The following is a 23,027-nucleotide window of genomic DNA, read 5'->3' as shown; positions in this document are numbered from 1 at the left end:
TAAGAGAGACTAACGAAGTTATCCAGAGGAGATTCAAGATTAAAGAGACTAACGATAATAATTGAAGAGAAATTAAATAAAAGAAGTAAACAAATTAAATTAATTAGGTTTTTAATAAGTAAAGGCTAAAATAAAGAAAATATGAAAATTTAGGTGAAAAAATTATTATAATCTATAGTAATGATGAGAAAATATTATTGATGACTAAGTCTAATTTAAATAGTTATTTATCTCTATTTTTTTATTAATAATATATCTCTTCTTTCTTTATTTTTATATTTTTATATTTTTATCTATTAATTTGTAATTATATATTTATATATTTGAATGAAAATTATTAATTATTTTTTAATCTAATTAATTACTTTATTTTACGGTTAAAAGTTTATTAAATTATTTATGTGTTTATATTAAATTAAATATATATAAATTAAAATTTTCTCCTTTTAAATTGTTTGAATCTTATTTTTTCCTTATAAATCTTTTTATTTTTATTTTATTCTTATATGAAGTGTTAAAAATTAAATTAATCTAACACATAATATTATAATTTATCTTTTATATTACAATATTTTTTTTTATAAAGGTTATATTATATTTTAAATATTAGTATTCTTTTTATATATGTTATATTATATTTTAAATATTAGTAGAATAGTTTGTCAGTAATTTTAAACTCTTAATAATTAAGAATTTATTTTGTTTTAATTTCAATAATCATTTAAAATATTTAATTTTAAATTAAGTGAATATTTATAATAATTTTATAATAAAAAATTAAAGAGACAAAAATTATTAAATAATAAAAAGTTGAAGAAATCAAATTATACTCAATTATTAAATAATTTAAGTGACGTGTATAAAATTAAACATAGAGAAAAATTAATATACACAACCTATTTCTAAGTTGACATTTTCAATCATAATCATATTTATAGGGTAACATTTTCAATTCCATATGTCCCACTACATAATTTAATTTAATATAAATAATATATATATATATATATATAATTTTTTTTTAATTAATTACCCTGGACTACCGCCCACCCGCTACATGGCTCCGCCATTGTCGCGACTTCGCCATCATGGTGGTTCTCCACGATCTTTGGGATTTTGTTGATGTTCCTAGAGGATCCCTAAAGCGCGAGCCACCCGTCAATGATAGGTCTACACAGGTCATCAAAATTTAGAAATTGCCAATTCAATTTTTCTTCCTCTTCTGATTTTCTATTTACAGGTGGATACAAACTTCGGTCAACATCGTCAAATTGATTCGCCATGAGCGATCATGGCTCTATTTCCTATTCGCTGCTGATTATAATTCCACTTTTTGAAACTTTTGGTGAAACTAATTTTCGAAATACAGTATTGGCGTTACATTTATAATGGCATTATAGTGATCTTTTTGACAATTTTTGGATTCCTTATTTTGATAACTAACTTTTGTAGACACTCATTTTTAACAGATCAGATCTTCTGCTACCGAATGGGGTGTTCCCCTGTTGCGGACCAATCAAAACTCAACATTATTATTATATTAATAAATTAAAACTGGGTTGAAAGGAAGAGAGAGAACCCGGAACCCGTATTTTATTCCGGGTTCAGCAGAAATGTAAATGAGTGAAGTTTCCTTCGCTTCACTCCGTTTTACATGACCATTGAAGAGACAGTCTACACTGTTTTACATGAGGTTGTCAATGTAAAACTGATTGATATATATTCACTTTTGAGTGAAGCAAACTTAAATTGACTCTGATTTATAAATTATGTTTATAAATTTATTTGTGATGTATTTAAATGATTAAATAATTATTCATATAATTTTATTTCTGATATATATAAAATAAAAATTATGAATTAATATAATTTTATTTTAAGATTAGTTTAAAATAATAATCATAAATTATGTGATTTAAGATATTTAAATTAATTTTTATGAATGGTTATAATTATATGTTATAATTGTGATATATTCAAATGATTTTGTACAAATTATTTCATAATGTATATATTTAAATATTTAATATGCACACATTTTTTATAATGTATTGAAATATATTTTGACAAATTATTTAAAATTTTATATAATTATATAATTATATATTAAATATATACATATAAAAACATATTTTTAATTATTTTTTAAAGATATTTAAATAATTTTGTAAATATATTTAAATAAATTTGTAAAACAAAAATATTTATTTTTTTTTGGAATATATTTAAATTAATTAAAATATTTTAAAATTTATTTTTAAGTTATTTAAAAAAACATTTAAATTATTTTATATTTTATATAATTATATATTAAATATAAATGTTCATGTAAAACCATTAACACATTTATGTAAAAACATTTATACGTTCATGTAAAAACATTTATGCATTCATGTAAATCTGCAAAAAAAAAAAAAAAAAAAACCCGCACTATCAGGTGAAGTTTGTTTCACCTGAGTATTTACAACACTCAAATGAGTGAAACAAGCACTACCAAGTGAAGCTTGCTTCACTCAATATTTACAGCGCTAAAATAAGTGAAGCAAACTTCACTTGATATTTACATTTGTTTTAATTATTAATTTATTTTAATTATTTTATATGATTATATATTAAATATATATATAACAATATGTTAAAAAAATTTTGTAATATATTTAAATAAATTTGTAAAACAAAATATTTTTAAATTTATTTGTAAGATATTTAAAAAAAATTATTTAAATTATTTTATATTTTATATAATTATATATTAAATATATATATAAATGTTCTTGTAAAATCATTAACACATTTAAGTAAAAATATTTATATATTCATGTAAGAGCATTTATACCTTCATGTAAGTCTGCAAAAAAAAAAAAACAAGCACTACCAGGTGAAGCAAGCTTCACCTGGGGATTTACAGCACTCAAATGAGTGAAACAAACACTACCAGGTGAAGATTGCTTCACTCAATATTTACCGCGCTGATAGAAGTGAAGTAAACTTCACTTGATATTAAATTTGTAAGATATTTAAATGAATTACTTTAATTATTTTATATGATTATATATTAAATATATATATATATATATATATATATATATATATATATATATATATATATAACAACATGTTCAAATTTTTTTGTAATATATTTAAATAAATTTGTAAAATAAAATATTATAAAATTTATAAGATATTTTTTTTAAAAATATTTAAATTATTTTATATTTTATATAATTATATATTAAATATATGTAAATGTTCATGTAAAACCACTAACACATTTATGTAAAAACATTTATACGTTAATGTAAAAGCATTTATGTCCTCATGTAAGTTTACAAAAAATATAAAAAAAAACAAGCGCTACCAGGTGAAGTTAGCTTCACCTGGGTATTTACAGCGCTCAAATGAGTGAAACAAGCACTACAAGGTGAAGCTTGCTTCACTCAATATTTACAGCGCTCATAGGAGTGAAGCAAACTTCACTTGATATTTACATTTATAAGATATTTAAATTAATTTATTTTAATTATTTTATATGATTATATATTATATATATATATATATATATATATAACAATATGTTCAATTTTTTTTAATATATTTAAATAAATTTGTAAAACAAAATATTTTTAAATTTATTTTTAAGATATTTGAAAAAAATTATTTAAATTATTTTATATAATTATATATTAAATATATATAAATGTTCATGTAAAACTATTAACACATTTATGTAAAAACATTTATATGTTCGTGTAAAAGCATTTATGCCTTTATGTAAGTCTGTAAAAGAATAAAAAAACAAACGCTACCAGGTGAAGTTTGCTTAACTTGGGTATTTACAGCGCTCAAATGAGTGAAACAAACACTACTAGGTGAAGTTTGCTTCACTCAATATTTACAGCAGTGATAGAAGTGAAGTAAACTTCACTAGGTATTAAATTTGTAAGATATTTAAATGAATTTGTTTTAATTATTTTATATAATTATATATTAAATATATATATAAAACAAATTTTTGATTTTTTTTTAATATATTTAAATAAATTTGTAAAACAAAATATTTTAAAATTTATTTGTAAGATATTTTTAAAAAAAATATTTAAATTATTTTATATTTTATATAATTATATATTAAATATAAATAAATGTTTATGTAAAACCACTAACACATTTATGTAAAAATATTTATACGTTAATGTAAAAGCATTTATGCCTTTATGTAAGTCTGCAAACGAATAAAAAAAATAAGTACTACCAGGTGAAGTTTGCTTCACCTAGGGATTTACAGCTCTCAAATGAGTGAAACAAGCACTACTAGGTGAAGATTGCTTCACTCAATATTTACAGCGCGGATAAAAGTGAAACAAACTTCACTTGATATTAAATTTGTAAGATATTTAAATGAATTTACTTTAATTATTTTATATGATTATATATTAAATATATATATATATAACATGTTCAAAGGTTTTTTTTTGTAATATATTTAAATAAATTTGTAAAAAAAATATTTTAAAATTTATTTATAAGATATTTAAAAAAAATATTTAAATTATTTTATATTTTATATAATTATATATTAAATATATGTAAATGTTCATGTAAAACCACTAACACATTTATGTAAAAACATTTATACGTTAATGTAAAAGCATTTATGTCTTCATGTAAGTCTGCAAAAAAAAAAAACAAGCGCTACCAGGTAAAGTTAGCTTCACCTGAGTATTTACAGCGCTCAAATGAGTGAAACAAACACTACCAGGTGAAGCTTGCTTCACTCAATATTTACAGCGCGGATAGAAGTGAAGCAAACTTCACTTGATATTTACATTTGTAAGATATTTAAATTAATTTATTTTAATTATTTTATATGATTATATATTAAATATATATATAAAAATATGTTCAAATTTTTTTTTAATATTTTTAAATTTATTTGTAAGATATTTTAAAAAAAATATTTAAATTATTTTATATTTTATATAATTATATATTAAATATATATAAATGTTCATGTAAAACCATTAACACATTTATGTAAAAATATTTATATGTTCATGTAAAAGCATTTATGTCTTCATGTAAGTCTGCAAAATAATAAAAAAAATAAGCGCTACCAGGTGAAGCTAGCTTCACCTGAGTATTTACAGCGCTCAAATGAGTGAAACAAGCACTACCAGGTGAAGTTTGCTTCACTCAATATTTACAACACTGATAGAAGTGAAGTAAACTTCACTAGGTATTTAAAAAAATAAAAACAAGCGCTAACAGGTGAAGTTTGCTTCACCTGATAGCGCTTGTTTTTTTTTATTCTTTTGCAGATTTTAATGAAAGCATAAATGCTTTTACATGAACGTATAAATGTTTTTACATAAATATGTTAGTGGTTTTACATGAACATTTATATATATTTAATATATAATTATATACAATATAAAATATAATATAAAATAATTTAAATATATTTTTTAAATATCTTAAAAATAAATTTTATAGTATTTTAGTTTATTTAAATATATTACAAAAAAAAAATTAAATTTTTTTGTTTTACAAATTCATTTAAATATATTTACAAAATAATTTAAATATCTTTCAAAAATAATTAAAAATATATTTTTATATGTATATATTTAATATATAATTATATAATTATATAAATTTTTAAATAATTTGTCAAAATATATTTCAATACATTATAAAGAAATTTGTGCGCATACGAGGTTTATGAAACACGAAACCAGCATCTGGACCTGCAAAATTCACGAAGGTATGAGTTGGTTTCTAAAATATTCTTAAACTAAGAAGTGATATTGCAGATCTTTATGACATCCGACTAGGGGACGGGAAAGGCACTCTATTCTGACATGACCCTTGGTTTGAAAACCAGCCTATCATCGACAAAGAGGAGTTTCAAAATACTCGTATCAGAAGGGACTGCGCAAAAGCGAAAATCAGAGACATCAAAGACGGGAATTAGAACTTGCTCTTGAGAAGAATTCCTGAAGGAAAGAGGATACTTGATCATATAAGTAACATACAACTACACGACAGACCGGATATTCATGAATGAAAAGCTGAGGACAATGGGAAGCTGGTATTGAAGAAAATATAGGAGGTAATCCGGGAAAAAGCGCAGAAAGTAGAATGGGCTCCTTTTGTATGGTCAACGAAGATTATCCCTCGACACCAGTTCATTCTATGACTCGCCTTCTAGGAAAGACTCAGCACTCGTGATCGTATCAGTAAGTATATGAGCATCCCGGACGCGAGCTGTCTTCTATGCATAGGAAATAAAGAAACCATAGATCACCTATTTAGGAGCTGATGTATTGCTTCGGAGCTTTGGGACAAATTCTATAAAAGCCTGGAGCTGACTAGTTTCCCGAGCAAATGGAATGAAATCAAAGAAGCATCACTACTCAAAGCCAAAGGAAATAGATTTGCAACAAGCATGTTCAAGTGTGGCTTTGGAGCAGTGGTGTATAACATTTGACAAGAACGGAATGCAAGGGTATATGACAGAACCCGCATGAGCATTGACGAGTTATGGAAAGATATTGCATCGGATTGTAGCGCCCTCGCGGGAACGTGGAGAAGAATTCCAAGTACAGAGCAGAACTAGAATATCTACAGGAACTGGAATTTACCGTTTTTTAAGCTCACTAGAATTGAAAACATTGTAAACAAATAATTTATTTACGTTTTTAGCTTTTTAACTTTTATTCAGAATGTTACGACTTCAAAATCATTCTAGGCCTGTCTAGAATGATCTCTTAAACTCGTGGTTTTTTTCCCGTTTTTGGGAATTTTTAATGAAATGACGCTAAGTCGTTTTTCTAAAAAAAAAAAAAGAAATTTGTGCATATTAAATATATAAATATATACATTATGAAATAATTTGTACAAATTCATTTGAATATATCACAATTATAACATATAATTATAATCATTCATAAAAATTAATTTAAATATCTTAAATCACATAATTTATAATTATTATTTTAAATTGATTTTTAAATAAAATTATATTAATTCATAATTATTATTTTATATATATCAGAAATAAAATTATATGAATTATTATTTAATCATTTAAATACATTATAAATAAATTTATAAACATAATTTATAAATCGGAGTCAATTGAAGTTCGCTTCACTCAACCGTGAATATATATATCAATTAGCTTTACATGGACAACTTTATGTAAAACAGTGTAGACTATCTTTTCAATGGTCATTAAAACAGAGTGAAGCGAAGGAAGCTTCACTCATTTCCGTTTCTACTGAACTCGGAATAAAATACGGGTTCCGGGTTCTCTCTCTTCCTTTCAACCCAGTTTTAATTTATTAATATAATAATAATGCTGAGTTTTGATTGGTCCGCAACAGGGGAACACCCCATTCAGTAGCAGAAGATCTGATCTGCATTTTTAACACCCGAATTTATAACATCCAAAAGTTTTAATTTATAAAATTTTTAATGGGCTCATTGCATGTAAAGGCGGAGCTAGGATTTAAAATCAATCTAGGCTAAACTTTTTTCACAAAAATCAATATAACATAATGGTGAAAGAATGAATTTCAATTTAGAACCGAAATAATATGAGAGAAGACTCTATTTGAAAATGCCTAACTCCGGAGTTGGAGCTAGGTTTGAGCAATTTTTTTTAATTTACTTAAATATATATTTTTTAAATATCTTATTGAGTAGATAAAGATAAACCCAACAAGTGACTCTCCGACGACAGACGAAGAGTCAGATGAGGAAAAGGTTCCGACCAAAGAACTTTCACAACAATGTGAATAAATTACTGTGAACAAAGCAAAATGAGTTATTCAAAAACCAACTCGGTTTGTTGACATGGCGGACTATGCACTTCCAGTCGTAGATGATGTTACATCCACCTTTTTAGATATCATTCGAAGTACTGAAAATGGAAAATTGAATGTGCTATGGAAAATGAAATGTAATCTCTTTAGAAGAATGAGACATACAAGTTGACACATCTACCAAAAGGGAAGAAGACTATTGGTTACAATTGAATCTTTGCTAAGAAAACAAAATTTCCCCAAAAAATGATGTTCGCTACAAGGCAAGATTGGTAGCTAAAGACTACATTCAGAATATAATGAGGTATTTTTTCCTGTTGTTAAACACTCTTCCATTAGAATTTTGTTGGCCTTGGTAGCGCATATGAATTTGGAGCTAGCTCAAATAGATGTGAAGACCGTATTGCTACACGGTCATTTGAACGAGGAAAGTTACATGTCTCAACTAGATGGATTCAAAGTTGATGATAAAGAAAATTTAGTTTGCAAGTTGAACAAATTAGTGTACGACTTGAAGAAATTGCCGAGACAATGGTACAAGTATCTTGACAAGTTTATGATGGACTACAAGTACACACGAAAAAAAATCGATTCCTGTGTGTATTTGCGCAAACTGCAATTTGAGTCTTATATTTATCTACTCTTGTACGTTGATGATATGTTTAATAGCTTCAAAGAGACAATATGAGATTGTCAAATTGAAGGATCAATTGAGTAAAAATTTCGAGATGAAAGAAATGGGAAAAACCAAATTTAAACATTGTTTAGATTTGGTAAATATTTTGTGCGTTTGAGCCGGCGCTGAAGGGTTCCAATTGGAAATACTTAAGAACTATTTTTTAATAATGAAGATTTGTATTGAATATTGTGTCAAAGTGGAGATTTGTTGTTTTTTTGGCACAATTACAATCTTACATTGGAAGATGATGAAGTGAAAGAAGTTTTTTAGTATATAAAAAAATCTCTCATCATAATTAGAATACCACATCGAAAAATGATGGGAGTGAGAGAAGTTTCTTAGTCTATAAAAGAAACTTTCCTTCATTTGGTTTATTGTACCAAATATTTGTATTTTTTATTCCTTATTAATTGATAGTCTTAGTGCTCGGAGAAGTATGCAATATTTGGCCATACTCTGTTACCAAATTTGTTAGTGTGTTATTTCTTTTGTAGTTTTTCATAATAGTACTTTCATGCTAAAATAGATAAAATCTCGAATTCCATGGTTATTTTCTTTACTTTTGGAAAATTGATGTTATAGGGTTGTAATAATTTGTAAAAAGAATCTTTAGAAATCATGAGATTAAAAGGCAAACTAGCTTCTCCTTTTCTTTAAATTGGATAAAAAAATAATGGATATCATGAAAATCGATTAGTAGTTGAAAGTGTTTTGTTGATCAATTAAAGAACAACATATATTATCAATAAATCAACATGAAGACATGGGTTGATGTTATATTTTCTTCCTAGATTGCATTATTAAGTTACATCCACTAGTGTCTATAATCTGCATTATCAGTATTAATACAGAGTAACTTCTTTCATGAGAGTCATGATTACTATTCTTATTGTTTAAACTAATTTATCATGTTAAACCTTTATTTAACTTCTAAAAGAACCTAACTAAAATATAATATGTTAATAGTGGAAAGGTTATTAAGGAATGACTTAAGATAAAAAGTAAGGTTGGTGATCGAACAAACATGCAAGACTGTAAGCATGAAAATTTGACATACCCTAATTTATAAATTATATTATTAATATTAAAATAATATTTTAAAATTTTAAATTCAAAATAACCCAAAATGAGATTAAAAATCAAATTAGGGTTAATTATTATGATAATTTTACTATAATTAATAAAATTAAATAAAATTCCAAAAAATAATTTGAGGTTAAAATATTGTATTTATTTAAGCCAAATTAATCCCAAAGAAGTAGTTGAAATAATTTAATTATGATTTTAAACATAAATTATGTATAATTAATGACTTAAAACAATTGAATAAATACCCCAAAATACTTAAAAATAAAATAAATGAACATAATTTCTATTATGTTGTCAAAAATATTTTTGTGTATTAATTTGGTGAATAAAAATGCAAGAAAATGTTAAAAATTCGATTTCAAATAACCCTTTTATTAAAAATATAAATTGATAATCATGTGTAGCAAAAATTATATTTAAATTTTGTATAGGGATTCAGGGCCATCAAATCAGCATTGGATTTTCATTCAGCGCCCAGTAACACGTCACGCATCCAGTTGTAACGGAAGTAGTGCGCGCCTAAGTTCACACTAGAACAACTAACGGGGATGCTAAACCCGTTAGCCCCGACGCTCTAGCGCCGACGGAATGCAACGACACGTTTTGTTTAAACAAAACGCCGCCGTTTTGTTCTTATTCTTCTTCACGAACGCTAGAAGCCCGTGACCTTCTAGAAGGCTTATCTCATCCGTTTCTCAACCTTATCCCTCCATTCTTTCACCCATGTGCACGTCTCCTCCTCACCATCATTTACCTAAGATCAATAGTCAAAACATATACTCTACTTAGGTTGCTAACACTAGTAAAAAAAGATCATATAACGATTGGTAAACCAATCACTATTAACCTCCAAACCAATTTCTATAGGCTTATAACGATTGATCATATACAAATCGCTCTCAATCGGCAGAAGTCTTCTAACTGTTGCCTTAATTGGCAACGACGATTGGTATATAACCAATCGCTATAGGCCTATAGCGATTGATTTATTAACCAATCGCCACTTCCTTTAGCAAAAAAAATAGCAATTGGTTTCTTAACCAATCGCCACTTCCTTTAGCAATTTTGTTTTTAAAAAATAATTATTATAATTTTATTTATTTAGCACATGACTTTAGCTAACAGAAGAGCCTACTCCCTAATAAATTAATGTAGTACTAAAAAATATTCTCTGCAGAAGATCCAACTGTACTAAATACTTGAAAGATCAGTCATCAAAAATATAAATGTGAACGAATTGGAGTTCATAAAACTAAAATTTCAGTCAAATCTTCTTAAATTGGTTCTCCTAGTAGCTATTACAGTAAGAAGCTCTATCGTGCTTGCTCAACATATTTAAAGAAGAAGGCATAAAATCGAATCCAGGAAGACCGACCTACAACAAGTGGTATAAAGAAGCATGTATTAATACTTCTTGGAGTTAGCAGTAATGATAGAAAGACTAATCAGAGAGTTCTTGAAAAGTAAAGTAGAGAAGAAGAAGGATGTAAAGAGAGAAGCAATTTCAGTACAGTAGTTCCAGGATGTCCATTTAGTTGTGGATAGCCAGACGAAGAATTAGGCCACACTAGTGGCGTAGAATGGTTGTTTCAATATAAATTGGTGTCTGCCTGATATTGCTCATTAGCAAGATAATTTCCATTTCTTGTGAGACTAGGAACTACATGGAAAAAAATACCTCATGAGAAATCACATTGATGAATAATGGACAAAATTACCTATTCATAACAAAATGGTCTAATTAAAGACATGCAAGTCAGATTATGTAGTCTAATGGTGACCAAAAGAGACAAAACTTCTAAAAATTCAATACAAGGAACTAAGAAATTGTGGATATTAGTTACACGCACCTCTTGTATGAAATTTGATATCCTGGTTTGCAGAGCCCATCACACATGGATGATTACCGCTCTTTGTTATGAAATCATGGACTGCCATTTTTCCTACCATGTCTATTATAATATCTGAGGTCTTGTGTGCATTCATGAAATCAATTCCAATACAAGAATTAGGGACCTAAAAGGGATGTAATCTTGGTGCAGATTTATAACCAAGTTGATACAGAGAGTGGTTTCCCTCAGGAAGACCAATGCAAGTGCCAAAAGATGGTGTTCTTATAGGAGAGGCCAGTGTGCTCTCAGTGGTAGAAATGCTTCCTCCACTCGTCTAGTATTTGTTCAATCCAACCTCAGACATATATCTATCAGAATGAAAAAACTGAATTGATCTATTTTCAAGTGAACCAATACACGTCTCCAGACTATTGAGAACTCTTCCACTTGAATTCGGAGACAAAGAAAGTTTATCTACTTCAAGTTCCATCCCACCACAGTTACCAAATAAATCAAAATCATAAAAGTTGTCAACTTCATTACCATTATATACCATTTCATCAATCATTCCAGAAAAGAGGTCATCTTCATCGGGAAGGAGATTCCGCAGTGGTTGTACCTCAACTGTTTCTGTATTTTCCAAATGCCCCTCTCCCTCTTCAGGGCTAGATGTGTCAATTGACTCATGAATCATAATATCATTTGTCCATAATCCCACTGCATGGAACATATTGACAATAGTTATGAACAATCAATTGACAAAGATTTAAACTGCATTACACATTAATAGGAAATTTTACCCGAAATTTGCAATTGTAAATAGTCTAGAGAAATTGCGGACTCATAATATCATTGGAAGAATGTCTAAATTACCCTCAACATATTAAATGATTACAAGTATGCATTGATCTGTTGATAGTCTGATTAGTCCTGGTACATCAGTTATTACATTGAGCATTCAATACATGAGACTAAATAAAGTGGCAAAAACCTGGCGCCTTCATTTCGTGGTTTTTTAATGGGGATAACGATTAGTTTAAAGACCAATCGTTATTATCAATGTAATAGCTATTGGTTTTAAACCAATTGATGGCAATGCTAGTTATTACCTCTTTTTTTTACTAGTGTAAAGATGAAATAGAAACGGGAAGTGAAACTTCGAAAGTCAAATCGAAGTTGAATTTATCCATGATAACGGACCTAGCTTAGTATTAATAGTTTCTAGTCATACTTCTTCCAATCCATCAAACTATCATTAAATAATACAGCCGAAATCGAAGAATTGTCAAGAACTCCGACGACTGGTTTTTGTAAAAACTTCTCCAGCGAGCTAAGCTTTGATCCAGTGATCATACAAACTTTCTACACATTATTAGAGTATTCTACAATCACTTATAAGCTTCTAGATGCACTATAATTCAACTTGTGATTCAAAATTGGATTTTTTTAAGTTTGATCGGGTTGATCATATTTTTAGGGTTCAATCTTGTGTTTTCTTTGTTTAAAATTACTCCCTAGATGATTTTTAAGTTTTCCGTCGAAAGAGATTGCATCAATTCAACCTTAATCGAAAAAAACCCAAATTTAATTTGAAAATCTGGAAAATTTGAATTTTGTGTTCTTGAGCTTTTAAGCTTGAATTTTGATTCAAATAGTTGATAAACATGTTTGTAAACATGTTAGGATGATTTCCAAATCATAAAATCAACATCCCGATCATGTTTGATCCAACTAAAATTTTTAAAAAATGGATTTAAAATTTAGTTTCAAAAATTATTACAGAGCTTGATTGGTGTTCTTGTTTTGGATGTGTTCGACTATAAATATTATTTCGAAGCTGTTGGGACAAGAATTAGGCCATGAGATGGCCTAAATCAAAAGCTTCTAAAATTTTCCCTAAAAACCAAAATCAATTGTTATTGAGTACGATTAATCGTGTTTAAGGTTAGGGATTATGATCCCTACATGCATATGAGTTATTTGCAACTTACATATCATGAATTGGGAGAATAAAGATTGGTTAACACAACCATTTCTTCGAGAAGAATTGTATGATTTGAATATTTAATATTATAGTTGTTAAATTTCATAGATGTTGACGTTATTGACTTCTTAGTATATTTGGTGTGATTGTTGTTTTGATTATTTATCATTATAGATATTTTGTGTGATAATAATTTAATTGACAAATTATTGAGTTTAATTAGTATTTATATTATTTTTTGCATATGTCTAACTTATTATATATACAATTTATATATATATATATATATTATATTATATTATATTAAATTTAAATCCGATACAAACAGTGGTTGGACCGGTCAGACCGAAGTTCGCAAAAAATACTGAGTTAATAACTATAACGATTTTCAGAACCATGCTTTTTATTACTTTTTTTATACCACTAATCAAACACAAAATAATAATACATATATAATTTATATCTCTTTTATACTTTCAACCAAACACATATATAATTTATACATCTTAATATCTCTTATAATTTGTTAGTGTGTTATTTCTTTTGTAGTTTTTCATAATAGTACTTTCATGCTAAAATAGATAAAATCTCGAATTCCATGGTTATTTTCTTTACTTTTGGAAAATTGATGTTATAGGGTTGTAATAATTTGTAAAAAGAATCTTTAGAAATCATGAGATTAAAAGGCAAACTAGCTTCTCCTTTTCTTTAAATTGGATAAAAAAATAATGGATATCATGAAAATCGATTAGTAGTTGAAAGTGTTTTGTTGATCAATTAAAGAACAACATATATTATCAATAAATCAACATGAAGACATGGGTTGATGTTATATTTTCTTCCTAGATTGCATTATTAAGTTACATCCACTAGTGTCTATAATCTGCATTATCAGTATTAATACAGAGTAACTTCTTTCATGAGAGTCATGATTACTATTCTTATTGTTTAAACTAATTTATCATGTTAAACCTTTATTTAACTTCTAAAAGAACCTAACTAAAATATAATATGTTAATAGTGGAAAGGTTATTAAGGAATGACTTAAGATAAAAAGTAAGGTTGGTGATCGAACAAACATGCAAGACTGTAAGCATGAAAATTTGACATACCCTAATTTATAAATTATATTATTAATATTAAAATAATATTTTAAAATTTTAAATTCAAAATAACCCAAAATGAGATTAAAAATCAAATTAGGGTTAATTATTATGATAATTTTACTATAATTAATAAAATTAAATAAAATTCCAAAAAATAATTTGAGGTTAAAATATTGTATTTATTTAAGCCAAATTAATCCCAAAGAAGTAGTTGAAATAATTTAATTATGATTTTAAACATAAATTATGTATAATTAATGACTTAAAACAATTGAATAAATACCCCAAAATACTTAAAAATAAAATAAATGAACATAATTTCTATTATGTTGTCAAAAATATTTTTGTGTATTAATTTGGTGAATAAAAATGCAAGAAAATGTTAAAAATTCGATTTCAAATAACCCTTTTATTAAAAATATAAATTGATAATCATGTGTAGCAAAAATTATATTTAAATTTTGTATAGGGATTCAGGGCCATCAAATCAGCATTGGATTTTCATTCAGCGCCCAGTAACACGTCACGCATCCAGTTGTAACGGAAGTAGTGCGCGCCTAAGTTCACACTAGAACAACTAACGGGGATGCTAAACCCGTTAGCCCCGACGCTCTAGCGCCGACGGAATGCAACGACACGTTTTGTTTAAACAAAACGCCGCCGTTTTGTTCTTATTCTTCTTCACGAACGCTAGAAGCCCGTGACCTTCTAGAAGGCTTATCTCATCCGTTTCTCAACCTTATCCCTCCATTCTTTCACCCATGTGCACGTCTCCTCCTCACCATCATTTACCTAAGATCAATAGTCAAAACATATACTCTACTTAGGTTGCTAACACTAGTAAAAAAAGATCATATAACGATTGGTAAACCAATCACTATTAACCTCCAAACCAATTTCTATAGGCTTATAACGATTGATCATATACAAATCGCTCTCAATCGGCAGAAGTCTTCTAACTGTTGCCTTAATTGGCAACGACGATTGGTATATAACCAATCGCTATAGGCCTATAGCGATTGATTTATTAACCAATCGCCACTTCCTTTAGCAAAAAAAATAGCAATTGGTTTCTTAACCAATCGCCACTTCCTTTAGCAATTTTGTTTTTAAAAAATAATTATTATAATTTTATTTATTTAGCACATGACTTTAGCTAACAGAAGAGCCTACTCCCTAATAAATTAATGTAGTACTAAAAAATATTCTCTGCAGAAGATCCAACTGTACTAAATACTTGAAAGATCAGTCATCAAAAATATAAATGTGAACGAATTGGAGTTCATAAAACTAAAATTTCAGTCAAATCTTCTTAAATTGGTTCTCCTAGTAGCTATTACAGTAAGAAGCTCTATCGTGCTTGCTCAACATATTTAAAGAAGAAGGCATAAAATCGAATCCAGGAAGACCGACCTACAACAAGTGGTATAAAGAAGCATGTATTAATACTTCTTGGAGTTAGCAGTAATGATAGAAAGACTAATCAGAGAGTTCTTGAAAAGTAAAGTAGAGAAGAAGAAGGATGTAAAGAGAGAAGCAATTTCAGTACAGTAGTTCCAGGATGTCCATTTAGTTGTGGATAGCCAGACGAAGAATTAGGCCACACTAGTGGCGTAGAATGGTTGTTTCAATATAAATTGGTGTCTGCCTGATATTGCTCATTAGCAAGATAATTTCCATTTCTTGTGAGACTAGGAACTACATGGAAAAAAATACCTCATGAGAAATCACATTGATGAATAATGGACAAAATTACCTATTCATAACAAAATGGTCTAATTAAAGACATGCAAGTCAGATTATGTAGTCTAATGGTGACCAAAAGAGACAAAACTTCTAAAAATTCAATACAAGGAACTAAGAAATTGTGGATATTAGTTACACGCACCTCTTGTATGAAATTTGATATCCTGGTTTGCAGAGCCCATCACACATGGATGATTACCGCTCTTTGTTATGAAATCATGGACTGCCATTTTTCCTACCATGTCTATTATAATATCTGAGGTCTTGTGTGCATTCATGAAATCAATTCCAATACAAGAATTAGGGACCTAAAAGGGATGTAATCTTGGTGCAGATTTATAACCAAGTTGATACAGAGAGTGGTTTCCCTCAGGAAGACCAATGCAAGTGCCAAAAGATGGTGTTCTTATAGGAGAGGCCAGTGTGCTCTCAGTGGTAGAAATGCTTCCTCCACTCGTCTAGTATTTGTTCAATCCAACCTCAGACATATATCTATCAGAATGAAAAAACTGAATTGATCTATTTTCAAGTGAACCAATACACGTCTCCAGACTATTGAGAACTCTTCCACTTGAATTCGGAGACAAAGAAAGTTTATCTACTTCAAGTTCCATCCCACCACAGTTACCAAATAAATCAAAATCATAAAAGTTGTCAACTTCATTACCATTATATACCATTTCATCAATCATTCCAGAAAAGAGGTCATCTTCATCGGGAAGGAGATTCCGCAGTGGTTGTACCTCAACTGTTTCTGTATTTTCCAAATGCCCCTCTCCCTCTTCAGGGCTAGATGTGTCAATTGACTCATGAATCATAATATCATTTGTCCATAATCCCACTGCATGGAACATATTGACAATAGTTATGAACAATCAATTGACAAAGATTTAAACTGCATTACACATTAATAGGAAATTTTACCCGAAATTTGCAATTGTAAATAGTCTAGAGAAATTGCGGACTCATAATATCATTGGAAGAATGTCTAAATTACCCTCAACATATTAAATGATTACAAGTATGCATTGATCTGTTGATAGTCTGATTAGTCCTGGTACATCAGTTATTACATTGAGCATTCAATACATGAGACTAAATAAAGTGGCAAAAACCTGGCGCCTTCATTTCGCGGTTTTTTAATGGGGATAACGATTAGTTTAAAGACCAATCGTTATTATCAATGTAATAGCTATTGGTTTTAAACCAATTGATGGCAATGCTAGTTATTACCTCTTTTTTTTACTAGTGTAAAGATGAAATAGAAACGGGAAGTGAAACTTCGAAAGTCAAATCGAAGTTGAATTTATCCATGATAACGGACCTAGCTTAGTATTAATAGTTTCTAGTCATACTTCTTCCAATCCATCAAACTATCATTAAATAATACAGCCGAAATCGAAGAATTGTCAAGAACTCCGACGACTGGTTTTTGTAAAAACTTCTCCAGCGAGCTAAGCTTTGATCCAGTGATCATACAAACTTTCTACACATTATTAGAGTATTCTACAATCACTTATAAGCTTCTAGATGCACTATAATTCAACTTGTGATTCAAAATTGGATTTTTTTAAGTTTGATCGGGTTGATCATATTTTTAGGGTTCAATCTTGTGTTTTCTTTGTTTAAAATTACTCCCTAGATGATTTTTAAGTTTTCCGTCGAAAGAGATTGCATCAATTCAACCTTAATCGAAAAAAACCCAAATTTAATTTGAAAATCTGGAAAATTTGAATTTTGTGTTCTTGAGCTTTTAAGCTTGAATTTTGATTCAAATAGTTGATAAACATGTTTGTAAACATGTTAGGATGATTTCCAAATCATAAAATCAACATCCCGATCATGTTTGATCCAACTAAAATTTTTAAAAAATGGATTTAAAATTTAGTTTCAAAAATTATTACAGAGCTTGATTGGTGTTCTTGTTTTGGATGTGTTCGACTATAAATATTATTTCGAAGCTGTTGGGACAAGAATTAGGCCATGAGATGGCCTAAATCAAAAGCTTCTAAAATTTTCCCTAAAAACCAAAATCAATTGTTATTGAGTACGATTAATCGTGTTTAAGGTTAGGGATTATGATCCCTACATGCATATGAGTTATTTGCAACTTACATATCATGAATTGGGAGAATAAAGATTGGTTAACACAACCATTTCTTCGAGAAGAATTGTATGATTTGAATATTTAATATTATAGTTGTTAAATTTCATAGATGTTGACGTTATTGACTTCTTAGTATATTTGGTGTGATTGTTGTTTTGATTATTTATCATTATAGATATTTTGTGTGATAATAATTTAATTGACAAATTATTGAGTTTAATTAGTATTTATATTATTTTTTGCATATGTCTAACTTATTATATATACAATTTATATATATATATATATATATATATTATATTATATTATATTAAATTTAAATCCGATACAAACAGTGGTTGGACCGGTCAGACCGAAGTTCGCAAAAAATACTGAGTTAATAACTATAACGATTTTCAGAACCATGCTTTTTATTACTTTTTTTATACCACTAATCAAACACAAAATAATAATACATATATAATTTATATCTCTTTTATACTTTCAACCAAACACATATATAATTTATACATCTTAATATCTCTTATAACTTACTAGCTATTTTCCCGTGCATTTGCACGAGTATTAATATAAAAATCGTTAAAAAAAATTACGGATAACATTTTTTATTTTATTTTTAACCGTTTTAAGTTTATGGGTGGGTCAACCCACAATCCGACCCAAGTATCAATTTACTCAACACCTATATAAATTAGTTAGTTAAAAAGTTGAACTTATATTAATATTAAAACGTCCCGCGTTTATCAAATTTGGTGTTGAATTTAATATATAAAGTCTTTGTAGCCTAGTTGGTTGAAGAGTTGTACTTGTTTTGTTAGGTTGCAAGTTCGAAACATACCTCTAGCATTTTTAATTTTATTTTTAACCGTTTTAAATTTAAAAACGGGTCAACCCACAATCCGACCCAAGTATCCAAATTAACCACAGCTCTCGACCCGCCAATCCGGACACTTTAAAAATTAAGCATCATTATATATATATAGATTAATTAGTTAAAAAGTTGAACTTATATTAATATTAAAACGTCCCGCGTTTATCAAATTTGGTGTTGAATTTAAAATATAAAGTCTTTGTAGCCTAGTTGGTTGAAGAGTTGTACTTGTTTTCTTAGGTTGCAAGTTCGAAACATACCTGTAGCATTTTTAATTTTATTTTTAACCGTTTTAAATTTAAAAACGGGTCAAGCCACAATCCGACCCAAGTATCCAAATTAACCACAGCTCTCGACCCGTCAATCCGGACACTTTAAAAATTAAGCTTCATTATATATATATAGATTAGTTAGTTAAAAAGTTGAACTTATATTAATATTAAAACGTCCCGCGTTTATCAAATTTGGTGTTGAATTTAAAATATAAAGTCTTTGTAGCCTAGTTGGTTGAAGAGTTGTACTTGTTTTGTTAGGTTGCAAGTTCGAAACATACCTCTAGCATTTTTAATTTTATTTTTAACCGTTTTAAATTTAAAAACGGGTCAACCCACAATCCGACCCAAGTATCCAAATTAACCACAGCTCTCGACCCACCAATCCGGACACTTTAAAAATTAAGCATCATCATATATATATAGATTAGTTAGTTAAAAAGTTGAACTTATATAAATATTAAAACGTCCCGCGTTTATCAAATTTGGTGTTGAATTTAAAATATAAAGTCTTTGTAGCCTAGTTGGTTTAAGAGTTGTACTTGTTTTGTTAGGTTGCAAGTTCGAAACATACCTCTAGCATTTTTAATTTTATTTTTAACCGTTTTAAATTTAAAAACGGGTCAACCCACAATCCGACCCAAGTATCCAAATTAACCACATCTCTCGACCCGCCAATCCGGACACTTTAAAAATTAAGCATCATTATATATATATAGATTAGTTAGTTAAAAAGTTAAACTTATATTAATATTAAAACGTCCCGCGTTTATCAAATTTGGTGTTGAATTTAAAATATAAATTCTTTGTAGCCTAGTTGGTTTAAGAGTTGTACTTATTTTGTTAGGTTGCAAGTTCGAAACATACCTCTAGCATTTTTAATTTTATTTTTAACCGTTTTAAATTTAAAAACGGGTCAACCGACAATCCACCCAAAGATCCAAATTAACCACAGCTCTCGACCCGCCAATCCGGACACTTTAAAAATTAAGCATCATTATATATATATATAGATTAGTTAGTTAAAAAGTTGAACTTATATTAATATTAAAACGTCCCGCGTTTATCAAATTTGGTGTTGAATTTAAAATATAAAGTCTTTGTAGCCTAGTTGGTTGAAGAGTTGTACTTGTTTTGTTAGGTTGCAAGTTCGAAATATACCTCTAGCATTTTTAATTTTATTTTTAACCGTTTTAAATTTAAAAACGGGTCGACCCACAATCCGACCCAAGTATCCAAATTAATCACAGCTCTCGACCCGCCAATCCGGACACTTTAAAAATTAAGCATCATTATATATATATAGATTAGTTAGTTAAAAAGTTGAACTTATATTAATATTAAAACGTCCCGCGTTTATCAAATTTGGTGTTGAATTTGAAATATAAAGTCTTTGTAGCCTAGTTGGTTGAAGAGTTGTACTTGTTTTGTTAGGTTGCAAGTTCGAAACATACCTCTAGCATTTTTAATTTTATTTTTAACCGTTTTAAATTTAAAAACGGGTCAACCCACAATCCGACCCAAAGATCCAAATTAACCACAGCTCTCGACCCGCCAATCCGGACACTTTAAAAATTAAGCATCATTATATATATATAGATTAGTTAGTTAAAAAGTTGAACTTATATTAATATTAAAACGTCCCGCGTTTATCAAATTTGGTGTTGAATTTAAAATATAAAGTCTTTGTAGCCTAGTTGGTTTAAGAGTTGTACTTGTTTTGTTAGGTTGCAAGTTCGAAACATACCTCTAGCATTTTTAATTTTATTTTTAACCGTTTTAAATTTAAAAACGGGTCAACCCACAATCCGACCCAAGTATCCAAATTAACCACAGCTCTCGACCCGCCAATCCGGACACTTTAAAAATTAAGCATCATTATATATATATATAGATTAATTAGTTAAAAAGTTGAACTTATATTAATATTAAAACGTCCCGCGTTTATCAAATTTGATGTTGAATTTAAAATATAAAGTCTTTGTAGCCTAGTTGGTTGAAGAGTTGTATTTGTTTTGTTAGGTTGCAAGTTCGAAACATACCTCTAGCATTTTTAATTTTATTTTTAACCGTTTTAAATTTAAAAACGGGTCAACCCACAATCCGACCCAAAGATCCAAATTAACCACAGCTCTCGACCCGCCAATCCGGACACTTTAAAAATTAAGCATCATTATATATATATAGATTAGTTAGTTAAAAAGTTGAACTTATATTAATATTAAAACGTCCCGCGTTTATCAAATTTGGTGTTGAATTTAAAATATAAAGTCTTTGTAGCCTAGTTGGTTTAAGAGTTGTACTTGTTTTGTTAGGTTGCAAGTTCGAAACATACCTCTAGCATTTTTAATTTTATTTTTAACCGTTTTAAATTTAAAAACGGGTCAACCCACAATCCGACCCAAGTATCCAAATTAACCACAGCTCTCGACCCGCCAATCCGGACACTTTAAAAATTAAGCATCATTATATATATATATAGATTAATTAGTTAAAAAGTTGAACTTATATTAATATTAAAACGTCCCGCGTTTATCAAATTTGATGTTGAATTTAAAATATAAAGTCTTTGTAGCCTAGTTGGTTGAAGAGTTGTACTTGTTTTGTTAGGTTGCAAGTTCGAAACATACCTCTAGCATTTTTAATTTTATTTTTAACCGTTTTAAATTTAAAAACGGGTCAACCCACAATCCGACCCAAAGATCCAAATTAACCACAGCTCTCGACCCGCCAATCCGGACACTTTAAAAATTAAGCATCATTATATATATATATATAGATACCCTACCCTTTGTGTGAAAGCCATTTTGGCATTTATTTTCCATCTTCATCTTACCTACTAGATTCGTAGTAAGTTTAATAGTAATTACACATACAAACACATTGTCGTTAGTTTTTTATGAGCAGATAATTATTAATTTTATGAGTATAAATATTTAATTTCAAGTAGGAAGAAATAAGAAAAACTGATGTACTTAGGTTATTGATTCTCCAATCTCTATGACAGGGGGTAGTATATGCAACAAGAGAAGATATGCATGGGTTAACATAGTTAAATTAGATCCTAGCTTAATTCATTAGCTAATCTATACACCACCAATTTATCTTTCGTCGCCAAGATTGCAGTCCTAGTTATGGTGGAAAAACATAGCAAATAAGAGAAGTGTTGGATCCCATTAGAGTTTCAAAGGTGCTAAAGGCCAGTAAATACAAACACCTGCTAGAAACATAGGTCATCTTTACCTTTGTTATTCTTAGTTAGAGAACATTTTCAGAGGGTGAAATGTATATTTTTTATTATCTTTTTGTATGATAATAAAAATGAGTAATTTCTAATTTAAAACGTTTTAAATTAAAGTAAAATAATGTAGGGTGTCAGATTAGCCTTTATTATTTAAAAAAATAAAAAAATAAACAAAAACTAAAATAAAACTAAGCATTACAAAATAAAAAACTAAAACTATTCATTATTATATTTTTTATTGATATTTTAAACTATTAATTATTCTGAT

Source organism: Impatiens glandulifera, chromosome 1, assembly GCF_907164915.1.
Source record: "Impatiens glandulifera chromosome 1, dImpGla2.1, whole genome shotgun sequence".
Classification (NCBI taxonomy): Eukaryota; Viridiplantae; Streptophyta; class Magnoliopsida; order Ericales; family Balsaminaceae; genus Impatiens; species Impatiens glandulifera.
This window is presented reverse-complemented; position numbering follows the sequence as displayed.